Here is a 26,828-nt window from a genome sequence, read left to right as displayed (position 1 = left end):
TTAGCAAACTGTGATGTCCTTAAAAGTTGCACTGATGTTTTTTATTCTCATAAGTGCTTCCTTTTGGGGTGGTCTCAGCTGTGAATGATCCGACGGACGGGTGTTTCTAATTGATAACAATCTCACATGTTATCTTTGATAGCCTCTTTATTTTCGAGGGACTTAAGATTACTCCTGGACATATGTATACATGGAGCGGGTATGGTTTCAATGCTTTTAAAGACACCCATCATATTATGCTACACAACGAGTTAGCTGGAGGAACCTTGTGCAGACCAGTCTGTTTATTCACCCAACAAGGGCACTGTCTTTAATTAATGCAATTGTAAGTGCTACTTGTTGGGGCAATAGCACAGGCATGATCGATGAGCTGAACAACATCAAACGGCTCTTGTAGAGGTCATTTAGCATTGTAACGCCTTAAATGTGTTAATTGTTTTATTTCAATGCCATTGGTTTATTTGTCACCAAAATTGCTCTGACAAAAGCACTCTGTTGTATTTTGAGAATAGTAAGTGATTTTTGTTGGGGTTGTTTTGTTTTCTTTGTACAAGGACTGGTCAGAAATTAAAATGTCTTCTTCTGTGACAGGTTTCAATTGACTACAAGTGAAGGTGTTCATCTCACAAGCTTTCCACACACTGCAGGGATTTCCTGTGTGCAAGAGCTGATCTCATTTTTTATTACCACAACCCGACTGGAAGCACTGACTTAAACTATTGCTGTGGTAAGTGCTTTGGTTTAGGTCATGTCTACGCACAAGTTCCTTCCCCCATTCATGAAAACTCAGCTAAGCTGTCTTTTAAGGAAGAACTACTTGCTAGATGCAAGTTGCAAGTGATGTTTTGTATTCTCATAAGTGCTTCCTTTTGGGGTAGTCTCAGCTGCAATAGATCCAATGGGTGGGTTTCTCTGATTGACAACGATCAGAAAGAATCGTGTGGATGGCCACTCAATGTTTGAGGGGCTGCATAATACTTCTAGACATTTGTATGCAAGGAGGGCGGGGCACGTTTCTCAGATTTATAATAATCTCACATGTTATTGTTGATGCCTCTTTATTTTTGAGGGACTTCAGATTACTCCTGGACATTTGTATACATGGAGGGGTGGGTAAGGTTGCAATGACTTTAAAGACACCCATCAATTCATGCTACACAAAAAGTAGCTGGAGGGTCATTGTGTTGACCAGTTTGTTTACTCACCCTACAAGGGCACTGACTTTAATACATGCAATTGTAAGTGCTACTTGTTAGGTTAAAAGCACAAGCTTGAACTATGAACTGAAAAACATCAAACGGCACTACTCTCTTAATGCAACTGCATAACTTGGATGTTTTTAGCAAACTGTGATGTCCTCAAAGGTTGCACTGATGTTTTTTATTCTCATAAGTGCTTCCTTTTGGGGTATTCTCTGCTGTGCATGATCCGACTGACGGGTTTTTCTGATTGATAGCAATCTCACAAGTTATCTTTAATGGCCTCTTTATTGTTGAGGGACTTCAGATTACTCCTGGAGATTTGTATACATGGAGGGCGGGTTTGGTTTCAATGCTTTTAAAGACACCCATCATTTCATGCTACAAAACGAGTTAGCTGGAGGAACCTTGCACAGACCAGTCTGTTTATTCACCCAACAAGGACACCGACTTTAATTCATGCAATTGTAAGTGCTACTTGTTGGGGCAATAGCTGAACAACATCAAACAGCTCTTGTAGAGGTCATTTAGCATGGGAAAGCCTTAAATGTGTGATTTTTGTTTGGTTTTGTTTTATTTCATTACTATTAGTTCATTTGACACCAAAATTGCTCTGAGAAAAGCACTCATTTGTGTTTTGAGAATAATAAGTGCTTCTCGTTGGGGAAGTTTTGTTGTCTTTGTACAAGGACTGGTCAGTAATGAAAATGTCTTGTTCTGTGACAGGCTTCAATTGTCCACAAGTGAACGTGTTGATCTCACAAAGTTTCCTCGCAATGTAGGGATTTCTTATGTATAACAACTGTTCTCATTATTGATTACCAAAACCTGACTAGAAGCACTGACCTAAACTATTGCTGCGGTGAATGCTTTTGATTGGGTCATGTTGACGCACGAGTGCCCCATTCATTGAAGCTCGGCTTAACTGTCTTTTAAGGAAGAACTACTCGATAGATGCAGCCGCATATTTTGGATGTTTTTTGTGATGTCCTCAAAAGTTGCACTGATGTTTTGTTTTCTCACAAGTACTTCTTTTTTAGGGTTGTCTCAGCTGTGCATGATCCGACTGGCGGGTTCCTCAAATTGATAACATTCTCACATGTTATTGTTGATGGCTTCTTTATTTTCGAGGGACTCCTGAATATTCCTAGACATTTGTATGCATGGAGGGCGGGGTAAGGTATCAATGCCTTTAAAGACACGCATCACTTCATGCTAAACAACGAGTTAGCTGGAGGAACATTGTGCAAACCACTCTGTTTATTCACCCAACATGAGCACTGACTTGTAATTATGCAATAGCAAGTGTTACTTGTTGGGCTAATAGCACAGACATGAGCTATAAGCTGAACAGCATCAAACAGCACTTGTAGAGGTCATTTAGCATGGGAACGCCTTAAATGTGTCCTTTTTGTTTTGTTTTATTTCAATACCATTGGTTCATTTGTCACCAAAATTGCTCTGACAAAAGCACTCGGTTGTATTTTGAGAATAGTAAGTGCTTTTTGTTGTGGTAGTTTTGTTGTCTTTGTACAAGGACTGGTCAGAAATGAAAATGTCTTCTTCTGTGACGGGTTTCAATTGACCACTAGTGAAGGTGTTCATCTCACAAGCTTTCCACACACTGCAGGGATTTCCTATGTGTAAGAGCTGATCTCATTTTTGATTACCACAACCCGACTGGAGGCGCTGATTTAAACTATTGCTGTGGTAAGTGCTTTGGTTTAGGTCATGTCTACGCACGAGTTCCTTCCCCATTTCATGAAAACTCGGCTAAGCTGTCTTTTAAGGAAGAACAACTCGCTAGATGCAAGTTGCATTGATGTATTGTATTCTCATAAATGCTGCCTTTTGGGTTTGTCTCAGCTGCAAATGATCCAATGGGTGGGTTTCTCTGATTGACAACAATCAGAAAGAATCGTGTGGATGGCCCCTCAATGTTTGAGGGGCTGCATAATACTCCTGGACATTTGTATGCATGGAGGGCGGGGCACATTTCTCAGATTGATAATAATCTCACATGTTATTGTTGATGGCCTCTTTATTTTTGAGGGACTTCAGATTACTCCTGGACATTTGTATACATGGAGGGCGGGGTAAGGTTGCAATGACTTTAAAGACACCCATCAATTCATTATACACAAAAAGTTAGCTGGAGGGTCATTGTGTCGACCAGTCTGTTTACTCACCCTACAAGGGCACTGACTTTAATACATGCAATTGTAAGTGCTACTTGTTGGGGTAATAACACAGGCTTGAGCTATGAACTGAACAACATCAAACCGCACTACTTTCTAAATGCAACTGCACAACTTGCATAATGTTTTTAGCAAACTGTGATGTCCTCAAAAGTTGCACTGATGTTTTGTTTTCTCAATAGTGCTTCTTTTTTAGGGTTGTCTCAGCTGTGCATGATCCGACTGGCGGGTTTCTCATATTGATAACATTCTCACATGTTATTGTTGATGGCCTCTTTATTTTCGAGGGACTGCAGAATACTCCTGGACATTTGTATGCATGGAGGGCGGGGTAAGGTATCAATGCCTTTAAAGACACCCATCACTTTGTGCTAGTCAAGTCAAGTCAAATTTATTTATATAGCCCTTAATCACAAAAATGTCCCAAAGGACTGCACAGGATTACAGTTACAAAATTACACAATTACCTGATCTTAAACCAGCATGCGGGCAAGGAAAAACTCAAAAACCTCAGTGTGAGGAGAAAAGAGAAACCTTGAGAAAGGACCTCACATGTGGTAATCCCCCTTCCAGGATTGACGAGGGTGAATTACAATTAGCATTACTGTACCCATAATAGTAATTATTGGGTAAGATGTTGAAAATGTCCGGAAAGTGCATGACATCAACGACGGCCCCAGCCTGCAAATCAGTCCAGAAAGTCTATGACGGCCATGACGCTGCCTCCCGTCTCTGCCAGCTGGTAAATGCAGCGCTTGACAAGCTGCATGTCAGATGCCGGTCCGCTGACCCACCCCAAATCATCCTTCTCCTTCGTATCAGCCAGGCAGGCGTCGGAAAAAGACAGGACAAAACAGAATATGAGGTGGGCATCAATCATATGCTTTGGAATAGAAGTGTGTCTTAAGCCTCAATTTAAAAACCTCCGTTGAGGTTGCAGATCTTATCTCCAGAGGCAGGGCGTTCCATAACACCGGGGTCCGGATGGAGAACGCTCTCGAGCCCGCAGACTTCTTGGCTCTCGGAGTCACAAGTAGACCGGCATTTTCCGAGCGCAGACTCCGTGCAGGAACATAGGGGGAAATAAAATCGGAGAGATAAGAGGGTGCAAGCCCATGCAAACATTTATATGTTAATAAGAGAACCTTAAAGTCACATCTTAAGTGGACTGGGAGCCAGTGCAAGTTGGCCAATACAGGAGTAATATGCTCAAACTTTTTGGTCTTAGTCAAAAATTTAGCTGCCGCATTCTGAACAACAAGTTAGCTGGAGGAACATTGTGCAAACCAGTCTGTTTATTCACGCAACATAGTCACTGACATCTTTCCCAGCACATTTCCAATGGTAGCTGCATTGCTGCAAAAACGCCACCGGAGACATTCAGTAAATCGGCTGCCGTTCATTTCGAACGGCTGGATGTATTTCCAATGGTAGCCGCATTGCCCCAAAAACGCCACCGGAGGGCACTCATTAAATCTGCGGCCGTTCATTTCCATCGGCTCGATGTATTTCCAATGGTAGCTGCATTCCCGCAAAAAACGCCACCGCAGGGTTCTTATTAAGTCGGTGGCTGTTCATTTCAAACGGCTGGATGTATTTCCAATGGTAGCTGCATTGCCGCAAAAACGCCACCGAGGGAACTCATTTAATCGGCGGCCATTCATTTCCAACGACACGAAGTATTTCCAATGGTAGTTGCATTGACCCAAAAACGCCACCGGAGGGCACTCATTAAATTGGCGGCCGTTCATTTCCAACGGCTCATTGTATTTCCAATGGTAGCTGCATTGCCGCAAAAATGCCACCGGAGACACTCATTAAATCAGCTGGCGTTCATTTCCAAGGGCTGGATGTATTTCCAATGGTAGCTGCATTGCCGTTAAAACGCCACCGGAGGGCACTCATTTAATTGGCGGCCGTTCATTTCTAACGGCTCAATGTATTTTTAAAGGTAGCTGCATTGCCCAAAAAACGCAAACGGAGTGCACTCATTAAATCGGTGGGCGTTCATTTCGAACGGCTGGATGTATTTCCAATGGAAGCTGCATTGCCGAAAGATAGCCACCTGAGGGCACTCATCAAATTTGCGGCCGTTCATTTCCAACGGCTAAATGTATTTTTAAAGGTAGCTGGATTGCCCCAAAAACGCAACCGGAGTGCACTCATTAAATCGGCGGGCGTTTTTTTCGAACGGCTGGATGTACCGTATTTTCCGCACTATATGGCGCACCGTGTTATAAGGCGCACCTTCAATGAATGATATATTTTAAAACTTTTGCCATACATAAGACGCACCCCATTATAAGGCGCTATAAGTGCATGCTGGTTTAAGATCAGGTAATTGTGCAATTTTGTAATTGTAATCCTGTGCAGTCCTTCGAGACATTTTTGTGATTAAGGGCTATTTACGGTAAATAAATGTGACTTGACTTGACTACAGTAGAGAATGTAGTTAAGTTATGCAACCTCTAGATGTTGCCACGCTAAAGGGAATGTCAACAAAACATTCAAAAAGGTCAAACTTTATTGTTAACAAACGAAGTCAGCTGGCAGTTGCTGTGAAACAGTAGTTCGAGTACGGATGAATAGATTGCATCTTTTCATAAAACGAAAGCACCAAGTAGGACCACCCCTGAATTCTTTAATATTGAGTTCCTGTGCCAGCGCTGTTGCCTTCATACGTATAGTTATCGTTATCGTAATGACACTTCTGCTTGCCGCTCTTTGTTGAACAACCCACTGTTCAAGTGTCTCCTCTAACTCTGGCCATCTTGCTTTATTGCCACGGAAACTTTGTTGAGTTTTCCTTACTTGGCGGAGCTTATCTTAATCCTTTCTCCACTTCCGTACCATCGATTAATTTATGTTTAACTCTCTCGCTGCCGCTCTATTGCGTGACTGATCGCCTTGAGTTTAAACTCGGCGTTGTACGCGTGTCTCTTAACAGGAGCCATTTTTTTTATACAAATGCACGAATGAAAGAGAATCGTTGTTTAATATTTCCCAGTATGCACAGCGCGAAAAATGGAGTCGGCGGCTGTTTCTCGTAGTTGCGAGAAAATTAAACATCTTAAGTGGACTGGGAGCCAGTGCAAGTTGGCCAATACAGGAGTAATATGCTCAAACTTTTTGGTCTTAGTCAAAAGTTTAGCCGCCACATTCTGAACAACAAGTTAGCTGGAGGAACATTGTGCAAACCAGTGTTTATTCACGCAACATAGTCACTGAAATCTTTCCCAGCACATTTCCAATGGTAGCTGCATTGCTGCAAAAACGCCACCAGAGGGCACTCATCAAATCGGCGGCTGTTCATTTCGAACGGCTTGACGTATTTCCAATGGTAGCTTCATTGCCCCAAAAACGCTACCGCAGGGCACTCATTAAATCAGCAGCGGTTCATTTCGAACGGCTGGATGTATTTCCAATGGTTGCTGCCTTTCCGCAAAAACGCCACCGGAGGGCACTTTTAAATCAGTGGCTGTTCATTTCAAACGGCACGAAGTATTTCCAATGGTAGTTGCATTGCCGCAAAAACGCCACCGGAGAGCACTTATTAAATCGGCAGCCGTTCATTTCGAACGGCTGGATGTATTTCCGATGGTAGCTGCATTGCCGCAAAAACGCCACCGGAGACACTCATTAACTCGGCTGCCGTTCATTTCCAACGGCTGGATGTATTTCCAATGGTAGCTGCATTGCCGCAAAAAACCCACAGGAGGGTACTTATTAAATCGGTGGCTGTTCATTTCAAACGGATTGATGTATTTCCGATGGTACCTGCATTGCCGCAAATACGCCACCCAGGGCACTCATTTAATCGGCAGCCGTTCATTTCATACGGCACGAAGTATTTCCAATGGTAGCTCCATTGCTGCAAAAATGCCACGGAGGGCACTCATTTGAATCGGCGGCCGTTCATTTCGAATGTTTGGATGTATTTCCAATGGTAGCTGCATTGCCGCAAAAACGCCACCGGAGGGCACTCAATAAATTGGCGGCCGTTCATTTAACGGCTCAATGTATTTTTAAAAGTAGCTGCATTGTCCCAAAAATGCAACCGGAGTGCACTCATTACTGTATGTGTTATTCTCAAATGAGTAACACTTACTAGTGCATAATTTAAAGTCAGTGCCCTCTTTGGGTGAATAAACAGACATGTCAGCACAATGACCCTCCAGCTAATTTCTTGTGTAGCATAAATTGATGGGTGTCAGTGAAACCTTACCCCGCCCTCCATGTATTCAAATATCCCAGAGATCTATACAGCCCCCCAACCATTGAGTGGCCATCAACACGAACCTTTGTGATTGTTAGTAATTGGAAAAGTTGGATCATGCACAGCTGAGACAACCCCAAAAGGAAGCACTTATGAGACTACAAAACATCAGTGCAACTTTGAGGACATCACAGTTTGCTAAAAACATTATCCAAAATATGCAGCTGCATCTAGCGAGTAGTTCTTCCTTATAAGACAGCTCAGCCGAGTTTTCATGAATGGGGGAAGGAACTCGTGCGTAGACATGACTTAAACCAAAGCACTTACCACAGCAATAGTTTAAGTCAGCGCTTCCAGTCGGGTTGTGGTATTCAAAAATGACATCAGCTCTTACACATAGGAAATCCCTGCAGTGTGTGGAAAGCTTGTGAGATGAACACCTTCACTTGTGGTCAATTGAAACCTGTCACAGATGAAGACATTTTCATTTCTGACCAGTCTTTGTACGAAGACAACAAAACAACCCCAATAAAAAGCACTTACTATTCTCAAAACACAACGATTCATTTTGTCAGAGCAATTTTGGTGACAAATGAACGAATGGTATTGAAATAAAACAAAACGAAAAGGACACATTTAAGGCATTTCCATGCTAAATGACCTCTACAAGTGCTGTTTGATGCTGTTCAGCTCATAGCTCATGTCTGTGCTATTGCCCCAACAAGTAGCACTTACTATTGCATAATTACAAGTCAGTGCTCATGTTGGGTGAATAAACAGACTGGTTTGCACAATGTTCCTCCAGCTAACTCGTTGTTTAGCATGAAGTGATGGGTGTCTTTAAAGGCATTGATACCTTACCCCGCCCTCCATGCATACAAATGTCTAGGAGTATTCAGCAGTCCCTCGAAAATAAAGAGGCCATCAACAATAACATGTGAGAATGTTATCAATATGAGAAACCCGCCAGTCGGATCATGCACAGCTGAGACAACCCTAAAAAAGAAGTACTTGTGAGAAAACAAAACATCAGTGCAACTTTTGAGGACATCACAATTTGCAAAAAACATCCAAAATATGCGGCTGCATCTATCGAGTAGTTCTTCCTTAAAAGACAGTCAAGCCGAGCTTTCATGAATGGGGCACTCGTGCGTCAACATGACCCAATCAAAAGCACTTACCGCAGAAATAGTTTAGGTCAGTGCTTCCATTCATGTTGTGGTAATCAAAAATGAGAACTGTTGTTATACATAGGAAATCCCTACATTGTGAGGAAACCTTGTGAGATGAACACGTTCACTTGTGGACAATTGAAGCCTGTCACAGAACAAGTGACTTTCATTACTGACCAGTCCTTGTACAAACACAACAAAACTTCCCCAACGAGAAGCACTTATTATTCTCAAAACACAAATGAGTGCTTTTCTCAGAGCAATTTTGGTGACAAATGAACCAATGGTAATGAAATAAAACAAAACCAAACAAAAAGGACACATTTAAGGCGTTCCCATGCTAAATTACCTCTACAATAGCTGTTTGATGTTGTTCAGCTCATAGCTCATGTCTGTGCTATTGCCCCAACACGTAGCACTTACTATTGCATAATTTCAAGTCAGTGCTCCTGTTGGGTGAATAAACGTACGGGTCTGCACAAGGTTCCTCCAGCTGACTCGTTGTGTAGCATGAAAGTATGGGTGTCTTTAAAGGCATTGAAACCATACCCGCCCTGTATACAAATGTCCAGGAGTATTCTGAAGTCCCTCACCAATAAAGAGGCCATCAACAATAACATGTGAGATTGTTATCAATCTGAAAAACGTGCCCCGCCCTCTATGCATACAAATGTCCAGGAGTATTATGCAGCCCCTCGAACATTGAGTGGGCATCCACACGATTCTTTGATTGTTGTCAATCAGAGAAACCCACCCATTTGATCATTTGCAGCTGAGACAATCCCAAAAGGAAGCACTTATGAGAAAACAAAACACCAGTGCAACTTTTGAGAAAATCAGAGTTTGCTAAAAACAAGTTATGCAGCTCCATCTAGCGAGTAATTCTTCCTTAAAAAGCTTAGCCGAGATTTCATGACTTAGGCAAGGCACTGTTGCGTCAACATGACATAAACAATTGCAATAACTACAGAGGCCATCAACACAAGGTGTGAAATTGTCTTTAATCGGAAAAACCCACCCGTTGGATCATAAAAAAGCTGAGACAAACCCAAAATGAAGCATTTATTAGCATACAAAACATTAGTGCAACCTTTGAGGACATCACAGTTTGCTAAAAATATAATCCAAGTTATGCAATACTATTTAGAGAGTAGTGCCGTTTGATGTTGTTCAGCTCATAGCTCATGCCTGTGCTGTTACCCGCAACAAATAGCACTTACAATTGCATGGATTAAAGTCAGTGCCCTTGTAGGGTGAGTAAACAGACTGGTCGTCACAATGACCCTCCAGCTAACTTGTTGTGTAGCGTGAATTGATGGGTGTCTTTAAAATCATTGCAACCTTACCAAAAATGACATCAGCTGTGATGCATCGGAAATCCCTGCAGTGTTTGGAAACTTTCTGAGATGAACACGTTCATTTGTGGACAATTGAAGCCTGTAACTGAAGATTACATGTTAATTTCTGAAAGTCAACAAAACTGCCCCAACAAGAAGCACTTATCGTTCTCCGAAAACAAATGTCAGAGCAATTTTCAATGACAAATGAGCCAGATGATATTGACATAAAACAAAAACAAACCAAAAGGACACATTTAAAGCGTTTCCATGCTGAACAACCTTCAATTGAGCCATTTGGTGTTGCTCAGCTCACTGTTCATGTCTTTGTTATTGTCCCAACAAGTAGCACTTACTATTGAACAATACTTCCTCAGACCAAGTAAAAAAAATAATTTTATAACAGCAAAACTAAATCAAACATTTGAAAATGTCCATTGATGCACTCAGTACTTGGTTGGGAATCCTTTTGCACGGATTACTGCATCAATCCGGCGTGGCATGGAGGCAATCAGCCTGTGGCATTGCTGAGGTGTTATTGATGCCCAGGATGCTTCGATAGCGGCCTTCAGCTCATTTGCATTTGTAGGTCTGGTGTCTTTCATCTTCTTAACTATACCCCACAAATTCTCGATGGGGTTCAGGTCAGGGGAATTAGCAGGCCAATCAAGGACAGTGATGCCATGGTCAGTGCACCAGTTACTGGTGGTTTTGGCACTGTGGGCAGGTGCCAGATCATGCTGGAAAATGAAATACTCATCTCCATGGAGTTTTTCAGCAGATGGAAGCATGTAGTGCTCTAAAATCTCTTGGTACACAGTTGCATTTACTCTGGACTTGATGAAACACAGTGGACCAACACCAGCAGCTGACATGGCTCCCCAAACCATTGCTGACTGTGGGAACTTCACACTGGATTTCAAGCAACTTGGATTTTGCTCTTCTCCAGCCTTTCTCCAGACTCTGGCGCCTTGACTTCCAAATGAAATGCAAAACTTGCTTTCGTCTGAAAAGAGGACTTTGGACCACTCTGCAACTGTCCAGTGCTTCTTCTCCATAGCCCAAGTCAGACGCTTCTTCCTTTGTCTTGAGTTCAGAAGTGGCTTGACCATGGGAATACGGCTATTGTAGCCCATTTCCCGGACACGTCTGTGAACTGTGGCTTTTGATACCTGGACTCCAGCTTCAGCCCACTGTCTTTGAAGCTCCCTCAAATTCTGGAAGCGGCTCTTCTTCACAATTTTGTTAAGGCTGCGGTCATCTCTCTTGGTTGTGCAGCGTTTCCGGCCACATTTTTCCCTTCCAACAGACTTTTTGTGGATATGCTTTGAAACTGCACTCTGTGAACAGCCTGCTCTTTGAGAAATTTATTTTTGTGTCTTACCCTCCTGATGGAGGGTATCAATGATGGTCCTCTGGACAGCAGTCAGATCAGCAGTCTTCCCCATACTTGTGATTTAGTTTACTGAACCAAGCTGAGTGTTTTTAAGGCTCAGGAAACCCTCGCAAGGTGTTTCGAGTTAATTAGATGATTCAGGTGATTAGTTGAATAGCCTACTTGTATACTTTTTCATGATATTCTAATATTTTGAGATAGGATTTTTGAGTTTTCTTAAGCTGTAAGCCAAATTCAGCAATATTAAAATAATAAAAGGCTTGAAATAGTTCAGTTGATGTGTAATGAATCCAGAATGTATGACATTTTTGTTTTTTTAATTGCATTACAGAAAATAAAGAACTTTATCACAATATTCTAATTTTCTGAGACAGTCCAGTATATAAATGTCCAGGAGTATTCTGAAGTCCCTCACCAATAAAGAGGCCATCAACAATAACATGTGAGATTGTTATCAATCTGAAAAACCTGCCCCGCCCTCCATGCAATCAAATGTCCAGGAGTATTATGCAGCCCCTCGAACATTGAGTGGCCATCCACACGATTCTTTCAGATTGTTTTCAATCAGAGAAACCCACCCATTTGATCATTTGCAGCTGAGACAATCCCAAAAGGAAGCACTTATGAGAATACAAAACACTAGTGCAACTTTTGAGAAAATCAGAGTTTGCTAAAAACAAGTTATGCAGCTCTTTCTAGCGAGTAATTCTTCCTTAAAAAGCTTAGCCGAGATTTCATGACTTAGGCAAGACACTGGTGCGCCAACATGACATAAACAATTGCAATAACTACAGAGGCCATCAACACAAGGTGTGAGATTGTTTTTGATTGGAAAAACCCACCCGTTCGATCATAAAAAAGCTGAGACAAGCACTTATGAGAATACAAAACATTAGTGCAACCTTTGAGGACATCACAGTTTGCTAAAAATATAATCCAAGTTATGCAATACTATTTAGAGCAGACCTGGGCACTCCGGTCCTGGAGGGCCATACGTCCTGCCAGATTTGAAGTTTGCTCTTCTTTAACTCAGGTGACATAAATTATAACCTCGTTAGCAAGCTAGCAAGTGCTCGTTAACAATACTGGTGATTGGAATCACCTGTATTGGATCAGAGAAACCTCAAAAATCATGCAGAACATACGGCCCTCCAGGACATAAAACAAAAACGAACCAAAAGGACACATTTAAAGCGTTTCCATGCTGAACAACCTTCAATTGAGCCATTTGGTGTTGCTCAGCTCACTGTTCATGTCTTTGTTATTGTCCCAACAAGTAGCACTTACTATTGAATAATTTAAAGTCAGGGCTCCTGTTGGGTGAATAAACAGACTTGTCGGCACGATGGCCCTCCAGGTAACTTGGTTTGTAGCATGAATTGATGGGTTTCTTCAAAGGCATTGAAACCTTACCCCGCCCTCCATGCATACAAATGTCCACGAGTATTATGCAGCCATTTGACCATTGAAAGCCCATCAACACGAAGCTGTGAGATTGTGATCAATCGGAGAAACCCACCCGAGGATCATTCGCAGCTGAGACTACCGCAAAAGGAAGCACTTATGAGAATCAAAAACATCAGTGCGACTTTTGAGAACATCACAGTTTGCGAAAAACGTTATCCAAAATATGCAGCTGCATCTCACGAGTAGAAGTTCCCTCTAAGACAGCTTAGTCGAGTTCTCATGAATGGGGAAAGGTACTAATGCGTCAACTTGACATAAACAAAAACACTTACTCTGAAAATAAATTCAGTCAGTGTTTCTAGTAGGGTTGTGTTAACTGAAATGAGATGAGCTGTTATGTATCGGAAATCCCAGCAGTTTGTAGAAACCTTGTGAGATGAACATGTTCACTTGCTGACAATTGAAGCCTGTCACAGAAGAATAAATGAACATTTCTGACCAGTCCTTGTACAAAGTCAAAAAAACTACATAAACAAAAAGCTCTTATTGTTCACTAAATGCAATTGAGTGGTTTACCAAGAGTATTTGGCAGAGGTGTAGATATGGTGGACAAAAAAAACAGACTGGTCGGCACTATGGCCCTCCAGCTAACTTGTTGTGTAGCATGAATTGATGGGTGTCTTTAAAGGCATTGAATCCTTACCCCGCCCCCCCCATGCATACAAATGTCCAGGACTTTTATGCAGCCATTTGACCATTGAGAGCCCATCAACACAAACGTGTGAAATTTTTATCAATTGGAGAAGCCCACTCGTGAAACATTATCCACGTTACGCAGCAGCATCTAGCGAGTACTTCTTCCTTTAAAGACAGCTTTGACCAGGTGTCTTGAGTGGGGCAAGGTAATCGTGCGTAAACATGACCAAAACCAAAGCACTTACCATAGAAATAGTTTAAGTCAGTGCTTTCAGTAGAGCTGTGTTAACTAAAAATGACATCAGCTGAGAAATCCCTGCAGTGTGTAGAAACCTTTCAAGATGAACACGTTCACTTGCGGACAATTGAAGCCTGTCACTGAAGAAGACATGTTAATTTCTGACAAGTCCTTGCACAAAGTCAACAAACTACCCCAACAATAAGCATTTTTGGGGTAATTTGTGCTTTAGTCGGAGCAATTTTGATGACAAATGAGCCAATGGTATTGAAATAAAATAAAACCAAAGCAAAAGGTTACATTTAATGCGTTTCCATGCTAAATTACCTCTAAAAGTGCCGTTTGATGATTTTCAGCTCATAGCTCATGTCTGTGCTATTGCCCCAACACGTAGCACTTATTATTGCATAATTTCAAGTCAGTGCTCATGTTGGGTGAATAAACGGACGGGTCTGCACAAGGTTCCTCCAGCTAACTCGTTGTGTGGCATGAAATTATGGGTGTCTTTAAAGGCATTGAAACCATACCTGCCCTCCATGTATACAACTGTCCAGGAGTATTCTGAAGTCCTTCACCAATACAGAGGCCATCAACAATAACATGTGAGATTGTTATCAATCTGAAAAACGTGTCCCGCCCACCATGCAAACAAATGTCCAGGAGTATTATGTAGCCCCTCGAACATTGAGTGGCCATCCACACGATTCATTCAGATTGTTGTGAATCAGAGAAACCCACCCTTTGGATCATTTGCAGCTGAGACAATCTTAAAAGGAAGCACTTATGAGAATACAAAACACCAGTGCAACTTTTGAAAAATCAGTTTGCTAAAAACAAGTTATGCAGCTCCATCTAGCGAGTAATTCTTCCTTAAAAGAAAGCTTAGCCGAGATTTCATGACTTAGGCAAGGCACTGGTGCGTCAACATGACATAAACAATAGCAATAACTGCAGAGGCCATCAACACAAGGTGTGAAATTGTCTTTAATCGGAAAAACCCACCCGTTGGATCATAAAAAAGCTGAGACAACCCCAAAATGAAGCATTTATGAGAATAAAAAACATTAGTGCAAACTTTGAGCACATCACAGTTTGCTAAAAATATAATCCAAGTTATGCAATACCATTTAGAGAGTAGTGCCGTTTGATGTTGTTCAGCTCATAGCTCATGCCTGTGCTATTACCCCCAACAAATAGCACTTACATTTGCATGGATTAAAGTCAGTGCCCTTGTAGGGTGAGTAAACAGACTGGTCGTCACAATGACCCTCCAGCTAACTTGTTGTGTAGCATGAATTGATGGGTGTCTTTAAAATCATTGCAACCGGTTTCCAACATGGCGGCGCGAGTTTTCGTTGCGGCTGATTGTTATCCGGCTATCCTACTATTTACCACTGTCCTCCTGCTTTCCTTTTTGGATACATGCGTGGCCAATAAGACCTACAGTCGGGAGGAGCTCATCCGACTAGGTGGGTGTCTAAATTTCGACTTTTCGGGCACTTTCTATACCACCCACGACATCCCAAATGAGCTCCAAAGGGACTCGGGTTCGCCCTGCTTTCCCGCTCCACCGAAGAAAAAGAAGAAAAATCGGAGACGAAGACGGCGAAAAGATAGAAAACAGAAGTGAGGATGTCGTGCAGGGAAGCGTGTGAAGTTGATGAAGCAACGACATGAAGATCTGTCTAACCCAACCATCATTTCTTCGTCGATTCTGCGAGTCAACCGACACCCGAAGCCCAACGCACACAACCGGCATCTCGTGACGATCTCCACAAAGGCTACAGCTAAGTCAAATGATTCAAAGCTAAAATTTGGTCTTTTGAATGTTAGATCACTCGCTCCTAAAGCTTTACTTGTAGATAATATTATTCGCGATTATAAACTTAACTGTATTGGTCTCTGTGAAACGTGGTTACGCCCGGATGAGTATTTAGCTCTAAATTATGCTTCTCCCCCAGATTACGAGAGCAGCCATTTAGCACGCACGTTGAAAAAGGGTGGCGGTGTCGCGCTCATTTCTGAAAAAACGCTCAAATTTACTCCTCGTACCTCTAATAATCACAAGTCGTTCGAGGCTCTTGTTATGAGGTCCTCTCCATTGTCAATCTATGTGATAACTATCTATCGCGCACCAGGACCATACACAACTTTCTTAGACGAATTTGCTGAACTTTTGTCTGAACTAGTAACCTATGCAGACAAAATTATAATTATGGGCGACTTTAACATTCATATGAACTCCCCACTCAGTTCACTCACTGTTGCGTTTCAGTCTATAATTGATGCTTTTGGTTTTAATCAACTGGTTGATTTGCCAACCCATAAAGATGGAAACACGCTCGACTTGGTTCTGACTCGAGGAGTTTCAACCTCAAACATGGCGGTGCTATCGTGTACTACAGTTATCTCGGATCATTATTTAGTTACATTTGAGGTGCTAGCTAAAAGTAGTGTTAAAAAAGCTGAAGGATTTAGCGGATGCAATATAAGCACTGGCACAGTTTCTGAGCTCTCCGATATTCTTCCAGGAGCAGTTGCGTCCTTTCCTTCCTACATAGGCTCCATCGAACCACTCCTAAATGAATTTAACGCTACCCTGGCCAATGCCCTGGATTCAGTTGCGTCCATCCGGCATAAATCACGACCTAAAAGACGCACACCTTGGTTTAATGATGAAACTAGATCCCTTAAACGAGAATGCAGGAAATCTGAAAGAAAATGGCGCACTACCAAGCTTGAAGTTTTCCATCAAATCTGGTGTGATAGTTTGTTGAAGTATAAAGCGGCCCTGGCCTCTGCAAAATCAGCCTACCTTTCGAAAGTGATTGCGTCACAAAAGAACAATCCCAAGGTCCTTTTCGACACTGTAGCATCGCTAACAAGGCAACAGACTATCCCAGATAGCTCCACCCATTCTGCCCACGACATAATGGTCTTCTTTACTAAGAAGATCCAAAGCATACAGGAAGAAATTGCTAAAGACAGTATTAATTCAACACATACTAAAGCACTCAAATCTCTAGATGCACGACATGGTGGCTGTCTAGGTATTTTGTCCCGTTTTAGTGAACTGTCACTCGAAAATCTTAAACAGATGGTGAATACGGCCAAACCGACGACTTGCCAGTTCGACCCACTTCCAGGTTCACTTATCAAAGGTCTCTTTGGCGTTCTTGCACCTTCAGTTCTAAATATTTTAAACATATCACTCGCCTCAGGTGTAGTTCCAGCTGCTTTTAAGTCCGCTGTCATTAAACCCACACTGAAACGACCCAACCTAGATCCAGAAAACTTATGTAATTATAGACCTGTGTCAAACCTACCGTTTCTTTCTAAAATACTTGAAAAAGTAGTGGCACAGCAGCTGAATGATTTCATGTCCGAGAACAATCTCTTTGAATCAATGCAATCAGGATTCAGGGCTAACCACTCTACTGAGACAGCTCTGATTAAGGTAACCAATGATCTCCTACGGGCAATGGACTCGGGCGCATCATCACTTTTGCTGCTGCTGGACCTCAGTGCTGCATTTGACACAGTGGACCATAATATCTTGCTAGAACGGTTGGAAAAATTGATTGGTCTCTCAGGAAACGTCCTATTATGGTTCAGATCCTACCTCTCAGATAGGACACACTGCGTTAAATATGGCGAATTGACATCTGAGCCATTTAGTGTTACTTGTGGTGTTCCGCAGAGTTCAGTGCTTGGCCCCCTTCTCTTCAGCATTTATATGCTTCCACTAGGTGATATTATTCGCAAGTATAATATCAGTTTCCATTGCTACGCAGATGACACTCAACTCTATCTCCCGATGGAGGAATCTGCCACACTAAACTGTGGAACTTTGGAGGCCTGCCTCACTGAGATAAAAGAGTGGATGTCACTCAATTTCCTGCGTCTTAACCCTGAAAAGACTGAAATGTTAGTTATTGGTCCTTCTAAGTCCCGTGACTTATTCTCTAAAACCGCAGTGAACTTGGACAATTGCCACATCACACAGAGTGATTCACTTAAAAATTTAGGTGTCATTTTCGACCCTGATCTGTCCTTTCAAACACATGTGAAGAAAATTACTAGAACCGCTTTCTTCCATCTCCGTAACATTGCTAAAATTCGTCCTATACTTTCTCAGTCGGATGCGGAAATCATAATTCATGCGTTTGTTACCTCCCGTCTCGACTACTGTAATGCACTACTTTCCGGTCTTTCGATGACCAGACTCAAGAGTCTTTAGCTGGTACAAAATGCTGCAGCGAGGCTTTTAACAAGGACAAAAAAGTACGATCACATCACCCCAATTTTGGCTAACCTGCATTGGCTCCCTGTTAGCCTAAGATGCGATTTTAAGGTTCTCCTACTACTATACAAAATCATACATGGACTTTCCCCCTCATATCTTTCAGATCTGATCTCCCCCTATGTCCCGGCCCGAAGCCTTCGTTCCGAGAGCGCCGGTCTCCTGGTGATCCCAAGAGCCAAGAAGTGTTCCGCTGGTTCGAGAGCGTTCTCCATCCGGGCACCGGTGTTGTGGAATGCTCTTCCCCCTGAGATCCGATCTGCAACCTCGGTGGAAATGTTTAAATCTAGGCTTAAAACTCACTTCTACTCTATAGCATACGAGTAACCTAATCTTATATGTAATAACTTGTGAAGCCCTTAGAGACTAATTGTGATTAAGGGCTATACAAATAAAAATGACTTGACTTGACTTGACTTAACCTTACTAAAAATGACATCAGCTGTGATACATCGGAAATCCCTGCATTGTTTGGAAACCTTGTGAGATGAACAGGTTCATTTGTGGACAATTGAAGCCTGAAACTGAAGAAGACATGTTAATTTCTGACCAGTCCTTCCACAAAGTCAACAAAACTGCCCCAACAAGAAGCACTTATTGTTCTCCGAAAACAAATGTCAGAGCAATTTTCAATGACAAATGAGCCAGATGATATTGACATAAAACAAAAACGAACCAAAAGGACACATTTAAAGCGTTTCCATGCTGAACAACCTTTAATTGAGCCATTTGATGTTGCTCAACTCACTGTTCATGTCTTTGTTATTGTCCCAACAAGTAGCACTTACTATTGAATAATTTAAAGTCAGGGCTCCTGTTGGGTGAATAAACAGACCTGTCGGCACGATGGCCCCCAGGTAACTTGTTGTGTAGCATGAATTGATGGGTTTCTTCAAAGGCATTGAAACCTTACCCTGCCCTCCATGTATACAAATGTCCAGGAGTATTATGCAGCCATTTGACCATTGAGAGCCTATTAACAAGAACCTGTGAGATTGTGATCAATCGGAGAAACCCACTTGTGGATCATTCGCAGCTGAGACTACCGCAAAAGGAAGCACTTATGAGAATCAAAAACACCAGTGCGACTTTTGAGAACATCACAATTTGCGAAAAACATTATCCAAAATATGCAGCTGCATCTCGCGAGTAGATGTTCCCTCAAAGACAGCTTAGTCGAGTTCTCATGAATCGGGAAAGGTACTAGTGCGTCAACTTGACATAAACAAAAACACTTACTCTGAAAATAAATTCAGTCAGTGTTTCCAGTAGGGTTGTGTTAACCAAAATAAGATGAGCTGTTTTACATCGGAAATCCCAGCAGTGTGTAGAAACCTTGTGAGATATACATGTTCACTTGTGGACAATTGAAGCCTGTCACAGAAGAAAAAATTATCATTTCTCACTAGTCCTTGTACAATGTCAACAAAACTACATACACAAGAAGCACTTATTGTTCACAAAATACAAATGAGTGTTTTACCAAGAGTATTTGGCAGAGGTGTAGATATGGTGGACAAAATACCATATGATTGTTATCAATTGGAGAACAAAATACCATATGATTTTTATCAAATGGAGAAGCCCACCCGTCGGATCATAATCCAAGTCAGAATTTAAAGGGACAGTGTTAAAAAACTTGAGACACATTCAACTCCATTGTATCAAAGCATTATTCTAATGTGAGCTGCAGTACCGCAATATCGCCACCGGAGGGCCCTCGTTAAATAGGCGCCCATTCATTTCCAATGGCTCAATGTGTTTACAACGGGAGCTGCAGTACGGCAAAAATCCCACAAGATGGCACTCAACCCAAAAGTACAACACCGTTAAATAGGTGCCAATTCATTTGTATGGGAGGATTTGTTTCAGAAAAGTCAATGCTTTGTCAGCCATAAAGAGACAATGTTTAAAATGAACTTTTGACGGTGATTTGGAGACCCAAATCAAGTTTTATGATTCTAGCATCTATGGTTACAAAGTTATTGTCATTATTAAATGATGTTATTTTTGAAATTTCAAGCTGAGAAACGCATAATAAAACGGTATTTAGGATGCCAGTCACACTTTTTTAAAAGTTTGCATAGCTAAAAAGGATTAACTTTTCCACCATTCCTGCACTAAATATACAATTCACAAGTTTTCCAACCCGGGAAGTTTTATGATTCTGGCATGTATGGTTACAAAGTTATTGTCATTATTAAATGATGTTATTTTTGAAATTTCAAGCTGAGAAACCCATAATAAAGCGGTATTTAGGATGCCAGTCACAGTTTTTCAAAATTTTGCATAACTAAAAAAGTTGAACTTTTCCACCATTCCTGCACTAAATATATAACAATTACAGGTTTTCCTAGCCGGGAAAGCAAGTTTTATGACTATAGCATGTACGGTTACAAAGTCATTTTCATTATTAAACGATGTTCAAATGTGCTTCAAAACGCTTCTCCCATCCATTTTCCTCTCCAACGTTCGCTCTCTGGACAACAAACTAGACCATTTAAGAGTGGAACTTACGACCGACTTCCGGTGGCGCAATGAGGTAGACGGCAGCAAGGAAAGTAGCTCTGAGAAAAAAATGACTAAAGAGTAATGTAATACTTACTTGGAGAAATTCTTCAACAAAACATGGTCAAGAAGGGGACACTTGTTGAGGAAAAAGGCGCTAAGGGGAAAAAGATCAAGGGAGCAGAAGGAATGTCATTGGTCGACGAGGGACGTGACTCGGCCATCCTCCATGAAATCCGTAAATTACGGCAAGAACACACTGAAGCAGCCAGTGAGAACAAGATTGCTATGGCAAGAATGGAAAAAAGCATCGAAGAGCTTCTGGAGCGCACTGTGTTGCTGGAGCGGAGGGTGGAAAGCATGGAGGAGCTACATGCTAACACGGAAGAGCGAACGTTAAGACTAGAACAATTAACAGTCTCCTTGCTCCAACAAACCGCCAAACTAGCAACAAAGTGTGAGGACTTGGAGTCGAGATCACGACGGAACAACATTAGAATACATGGCATTCCGGAGGGTGCCGAGAGGAACGACACAATCGGCTTCATAACAAACTTTATTAAATCGAACATTCCGACAACAGGACATATGGATTTGTGCATTGAGAGGGCACACCGCTCACTGGTGAACAAGTCTCAGGGTAAAGCACTGTCACGGGCAATTATCGTACGTTTCACCGACTACATAGTGAAAGAATCCGTAATGAAAGAAGCATGGAAGCGGAAGACAACGTACGAAGGCAAGACCGTTTACTTCAACCAAGATTACACCACAGAAATCCAAAAAAAGAGGAAACAAGTAAGGGACGTTATCAAAACGTTAAAGGAAAAGAACGTAAAGGCACAATCCCCATATCCCGCCCAGCTGAAGATGTTTTTGGACTAAGAACATTCTCTACACTGATGGAGGCAGCAACATTGCTAAAAGAAATGGGGATCGAAGTGGAAGAGGACAACACGGAGACACTGCAAAAGATGTTGTCAAAGAACATTTGGACCACAGTGACCGGAATTGAGAGGAAGACAAAGGAACACCCCCATCATAGAAGGTGACTTACAAGCTCTCATGGAGCAAAACAAAGCCAAATTCGGATTTGGGGTGAAAGAGCAAGGACCATATCTGCCCTTTCTATTATAAATTCAATAAATTAGAAGTAAGTAAAATGCCAAGTAAACTTGTTATCTTTAAATTAAAACAATATATGTATATATATATATATATATATATATATATATATATATATATATATATATATATATATATATATATATATATATATATATATATATATATATATATATATATATATATATTGGCATAGAGCTACGCTAAAATATTTAGTTAGTTATAACTATGGACGACGGTACAAAAGTTGTTCACGCACTGAGTGCATATTTCCAGGAGGGTAGCCACAACTCTCCGATTGGACTCTTGGAAGACATGGGTTTTTGTTTTTTGGGTGTGTTTTTTTTCTTTTTGGTGGGGAATCATGTGTGCTTGTCAATATGTTTGTTAGTAATTTGGTTTGTTTTGTCAATGGAGGTGATTAATGTAGTGTTTTTGTATGCTTCAAAAATCAGTCAGACTCAATACAAATCATGAGCAATCTAAATATTGTTTCATATAATGTACATGGGCTAAACCACCCCATCAAGAGAAAGAAGATATTGAAACAACTCAAGACATTGCAGAGCTCAATAGCCTTATTACAAGAGACACATTTGACAGAGATTGAACATAAGAAGCTAAAAAGAGAATGGGTGAACCAGGTGTTCTACGCATCCTATGGTAAAAGGAGGGGAGTAGCAATTTTACTTGGAAAAGGGGTGGCGTTTAAAGTCGAAAAAGAAGTGAAGGACAATCTGGGGCGATATATAATGATTATAGGGTCAATGGCCGGTTGGGAAATATCAATAATGAATGTTTATGCACCAATTGAGGAAAAGGGGACATTTTTTCAAGTATTAGCTAAAGTAATAACCAACTGTGTGAAGGAAATGTTACTTATAGGAGGTGACTTTAACACTGTACAGAATTGCAAAGTGGACAAGTATCCTTCAGTACATGGAACAAATACAAAGAGGTGGAGGATGTTAAATAACATAACTAAAGAATTGGGATTGATAGATCCATGAAGAGAGAAAAATCCCCAAACTAAAGAATATACTTTCTATTTAAACCCGCATGGCAGCTATTTGAGAATTGATTACTTTTACATTTCAAGACAACATATGCATACAGTAGTAGGGTGTGGTATAGAGAATATTACTATAAGTGACCATTCTCCAATTACTTTGAAACTAAGTTTAGACAATGAACCCCATTTTAGGTATTGGAGGATGAATGTATCTCTCCTCTCAGATAAAAACGTAGTACAGGAAATAAAACGGTGTATAAAAGAATATTTCCAAATCAATGACAACAATGAGGTTTCTCCATCAATATTATGGGAAGGAGGGAAAGCTGTAATAAGGGGGAAATTAATTGAAATATCGTCCCGACTAAAACAAATACGCTTAAAGAATCAGAAGGAATTGGAGGATAAGATTAAGGAACTAGAAGAAGAACATAAAAAAACACCAAATGAATCCAGATTACAGGTATTAAAAACAACCAGAAGCAAATTAGATGAACTTTTGACAAATAAAGCAGAAGGGGCTCTGCGCTTTGTGAACCAGAGATACTATGAAATGGGCAATAGAGCCAGTCGACTGCTAGCCTTCCAACTTAAAAAGGCCCAAACAGATAGAATTATATCACAAATAAAACATCCTATCTCTAAACAATGTTTAGTAAAACCCAAAGGTATAGCAGAAGCATTTGCAGATTATTTTAAAGAATTATACAAGGACTCAGAAAATTACTTAGATAACTACACGGCACAAAACTTTTTAGGAAAACTACATTTACCAACACTAGGGGGATACAATAGAAATTATTCGCCCCATTACAAAACAGGAAATACAAGATACAATAAATAACTTAAAAATAAATAAATCACCAGGAACGGATGGATTCCCGGGGGTGTTCTACAAAAGCTTTAAGGAAGAATTAACACCAGTACTGCATAAAGTATTTAACTATGCTCTAACAAAAGGAGATCCCCCCCAAATCATGGTCGGAAGCCATCTTAACAGTCTTGCACAAAGAAGGAAAAGAACCAATATTGTGTGAAAGCTATAGACCAGTTAGTTTACTTTGTAATGATCTAAAAATTCTTACAAGCATACTGGCAAAAAGAATGCAGAAATTTATAGCGAAATTAATTAGAAATGATCAAACAGGATTTATTCTGAGAAGGCAGGGTGTAAACAATATTAGGAGGATACTAAACATAATTACGAGCACAAAATCTAAGACCCAACCCTCGATGTTACTGAGCTTGGATGCACAAAAAGCTTTCGATGGGGTGAAATGGAACTTCTTACATCAATCACTTATAGCTTTTGGCTTCCCTCAAATATTTGTTGAATGGGTGAAAATAATCTATAAAAATCCTAAATCTCGTCTTAGAGTAAATGGTCACTGTTCAGATTTCTTTGATATCAAAAGAGGAGTCCGGCAAGGGGATTGTTTAAGCCCACTCTTGTTTGCAATAAGCATAGAACCACTCGCAGAATCAATTAGACAAAATGAGCAAATAAGGGGGATATTTGATGAAGGAGGAACAGAACATAAAATATCATTGTTTGCAGATGACCTGTTGGTAATGCAGAAGGAACCTTCGTTATCAATACCACCACTGTTGGAGAGCCTTAAAATATATGGAGAAGTAGCTGGGTATTCAAATAATGAGAGCAAATCAATAGCAATGATGATATCAGGAAAATGTCCAACAGATGTGATTGAAAGATTTGATTATAAATGGACAAATAAAGGGTTTAAATATTTGGGGGTGACCATTACACCACATTCCACACAGCTGTTTGATGCAAATTATGGAATGTTGATAAAAGAAATAAGGAAAGATTTGGAAAAATGGGAAATTTTTCCCTTAAGTCTTATCGGAAGGATAGAAACAATTAGGATGAACATATTACCAAGACTATTATTTCTGTTTCAATCCCTTCCAATTCTGATCCCGGCATCCACATTTAAAATGTTAAATAAATTGATAACAAAATTCATTTGGCAAAACAAGAAACCTAGAATAAAATACAAAACCCTGTTAGCTCCTAAAGAAAAAGGGGGCCTAGACCTACCCAATATTAAACATTACTATTGGGCAGCTCAAATTAAAGCACTCATCTTGTGGATTACTACAGACAAAGATACGATATGGGTGGACATGGAGCAGCGATCTTGTCCAAATATGCCTGTGGAATCGTTACCATACATATCAGTCACGAGGTGGAAGAAATTAAAAATCCAGAATGAATGGATTAAGGGAACTATTAAAACTTGGTCAACAATACAAAAAAAATTAAAAATATCAAGATCTGTGAATAGGGCTACCAAAATAGCGAAAAACCCAGACTTTAAACCAGGGGTTATGGAGGTAGGGTTTCAAAAATGAGCCCAAAAAGGACTGATGTTGATTACCCAAGTATTGGAAGCACAGGCAATGAAATCATTCGAACAACTCCAACAAGAATTTGACCTACCCAGAAATGATTTTTACAAATATTTGCAACTAAGGCATTACCTCCAGAAACACGAGGAATGGGGGAAAATATGTAAGGAGCCAACTAAAGTAGAGGAATTATTAATATCATATACAAAAGGACAATCAATAAAGGGGGTTATATCAAAACTATATAAAGCCCTGAGAATGGATCTCAGTAATGAGGACATGGCAGTTAAGGAAAAATGGGAACAAGAAACTAATGTAGCGATAAAAGACAACGTATGGGAAAAAACATTGAAAGAGGGACACAAAATAACCAACAGCCCGACATGGAGGGAGTTTGAATGGAAAGTAAAAATGCGATTCTTCTATACACCCTCTATCACTTCAAAATATAAAAATACCTCAAATCTATGTTGGCGCAACTGTGGGGGGGTCGGAGAATTTACGCATATTTTCTGGAATTGCCCTGTAATATTAAATTTTTGGAGAAGTATCCAGAGAGAAATAAAATTAATTACTGGCTGGGAGTTGCGGTTGGACCCAAAGGCTTACGTAATAGGAATTTTGCCAGAAGAATTACTATCTGGTCAACAGAAATATATCCTAAGGGTAATGCTTCTGGTAGCAAAGAAAAGCATTGTGGGGCTAACTGCATTCCGCGCTGATAGAAGCGGCAAACTCACCGTTTATAGCAGGGGTGGCGGACTATGCATTTATACCAACAACTACTGGTGTAGAAATGCTAGAATAATCTCGAATAACTGCTCATGGGACATTGAACTTTTGACGGTGATTTGCAGACCCAAATCAAGTTTAATGATTCTAGCATCTATGGTTACAAAGTTATTGTCATTGTTAAATGATGTTATTTTTGAAATTTCAAGCTGAGAAACCCATAATAAAGCGGTATTTAGGATGCCAGTCACACTTTTTTAAAAGTTTGCATAGCTAAAAAGGATGAACTTTTCCACCATTCCTGCACTAAGCATATAAAATTCACAAGTTTTCCAACCCGGGAAGTTTTATGACTATAGCATGTATGGTTACAAAGTTATTGTCATTATTAAATTATGTTATTTTTGAAATTTCAAGCTGAGAAACCCATAATAAAGCGGTATTTAGGATGCCAGTCACACTTTTTAAAAAAGTTTACATTGCAAGGTCTTGAGTAGTTTTTCACAATTCTTGCATTAAATATATAAAATTCACAAGTTTTCCAAAAGCAAGTTTTATGATTCTAGAATGCATGGTTCAAAAAAATGACTGTCATTATTAGATGATGTTAGCGTTAGCGTTAGGGTTAAAATGTGGGAGGAAACCTGAGTGTCTGGAGGAAACCCACGCAAGCACGGTTAGAGCATGCTAACTCCGCACAGGAAGGGTGCTAGCTGGATTTAATCCCATGACCCCAGAACTGTCCTAATATTCTGAAAAATAGTCTGTATAACATAGTGTAATGATCTGTGAAGCCCTTTGAGACTCTTCGTGATTTAGGGCTATACAAATAAAAATGACTTGACTTGCTGCGGATGCGCTAACCACCGCGCCACCCCAAGTCAAGTCAAGTCAAGTCAAGTCATGTTTATTT

This window comes from Urocampus carinirostris, unplaced genomic scaffold (assembly GCF_059441175.1).
Source record: "Urocampus carinirostris isolate Australia breed hairy pipefish unplaced genomic scaffold, RoL_Ucar_1.0 HiC_scaffold_28, whole genome shotgun sequence".
NCBI classification, from domain to species: domain Eukaryota; kingdom Metazoa; phylum Chordata; class Actinopteri; order Syngnathiformes; family Syngnathidae; genus Urocampus; species Urocampus carinirostris.
Note: the sequence above shows the minus strand (reverse complement) of the source record.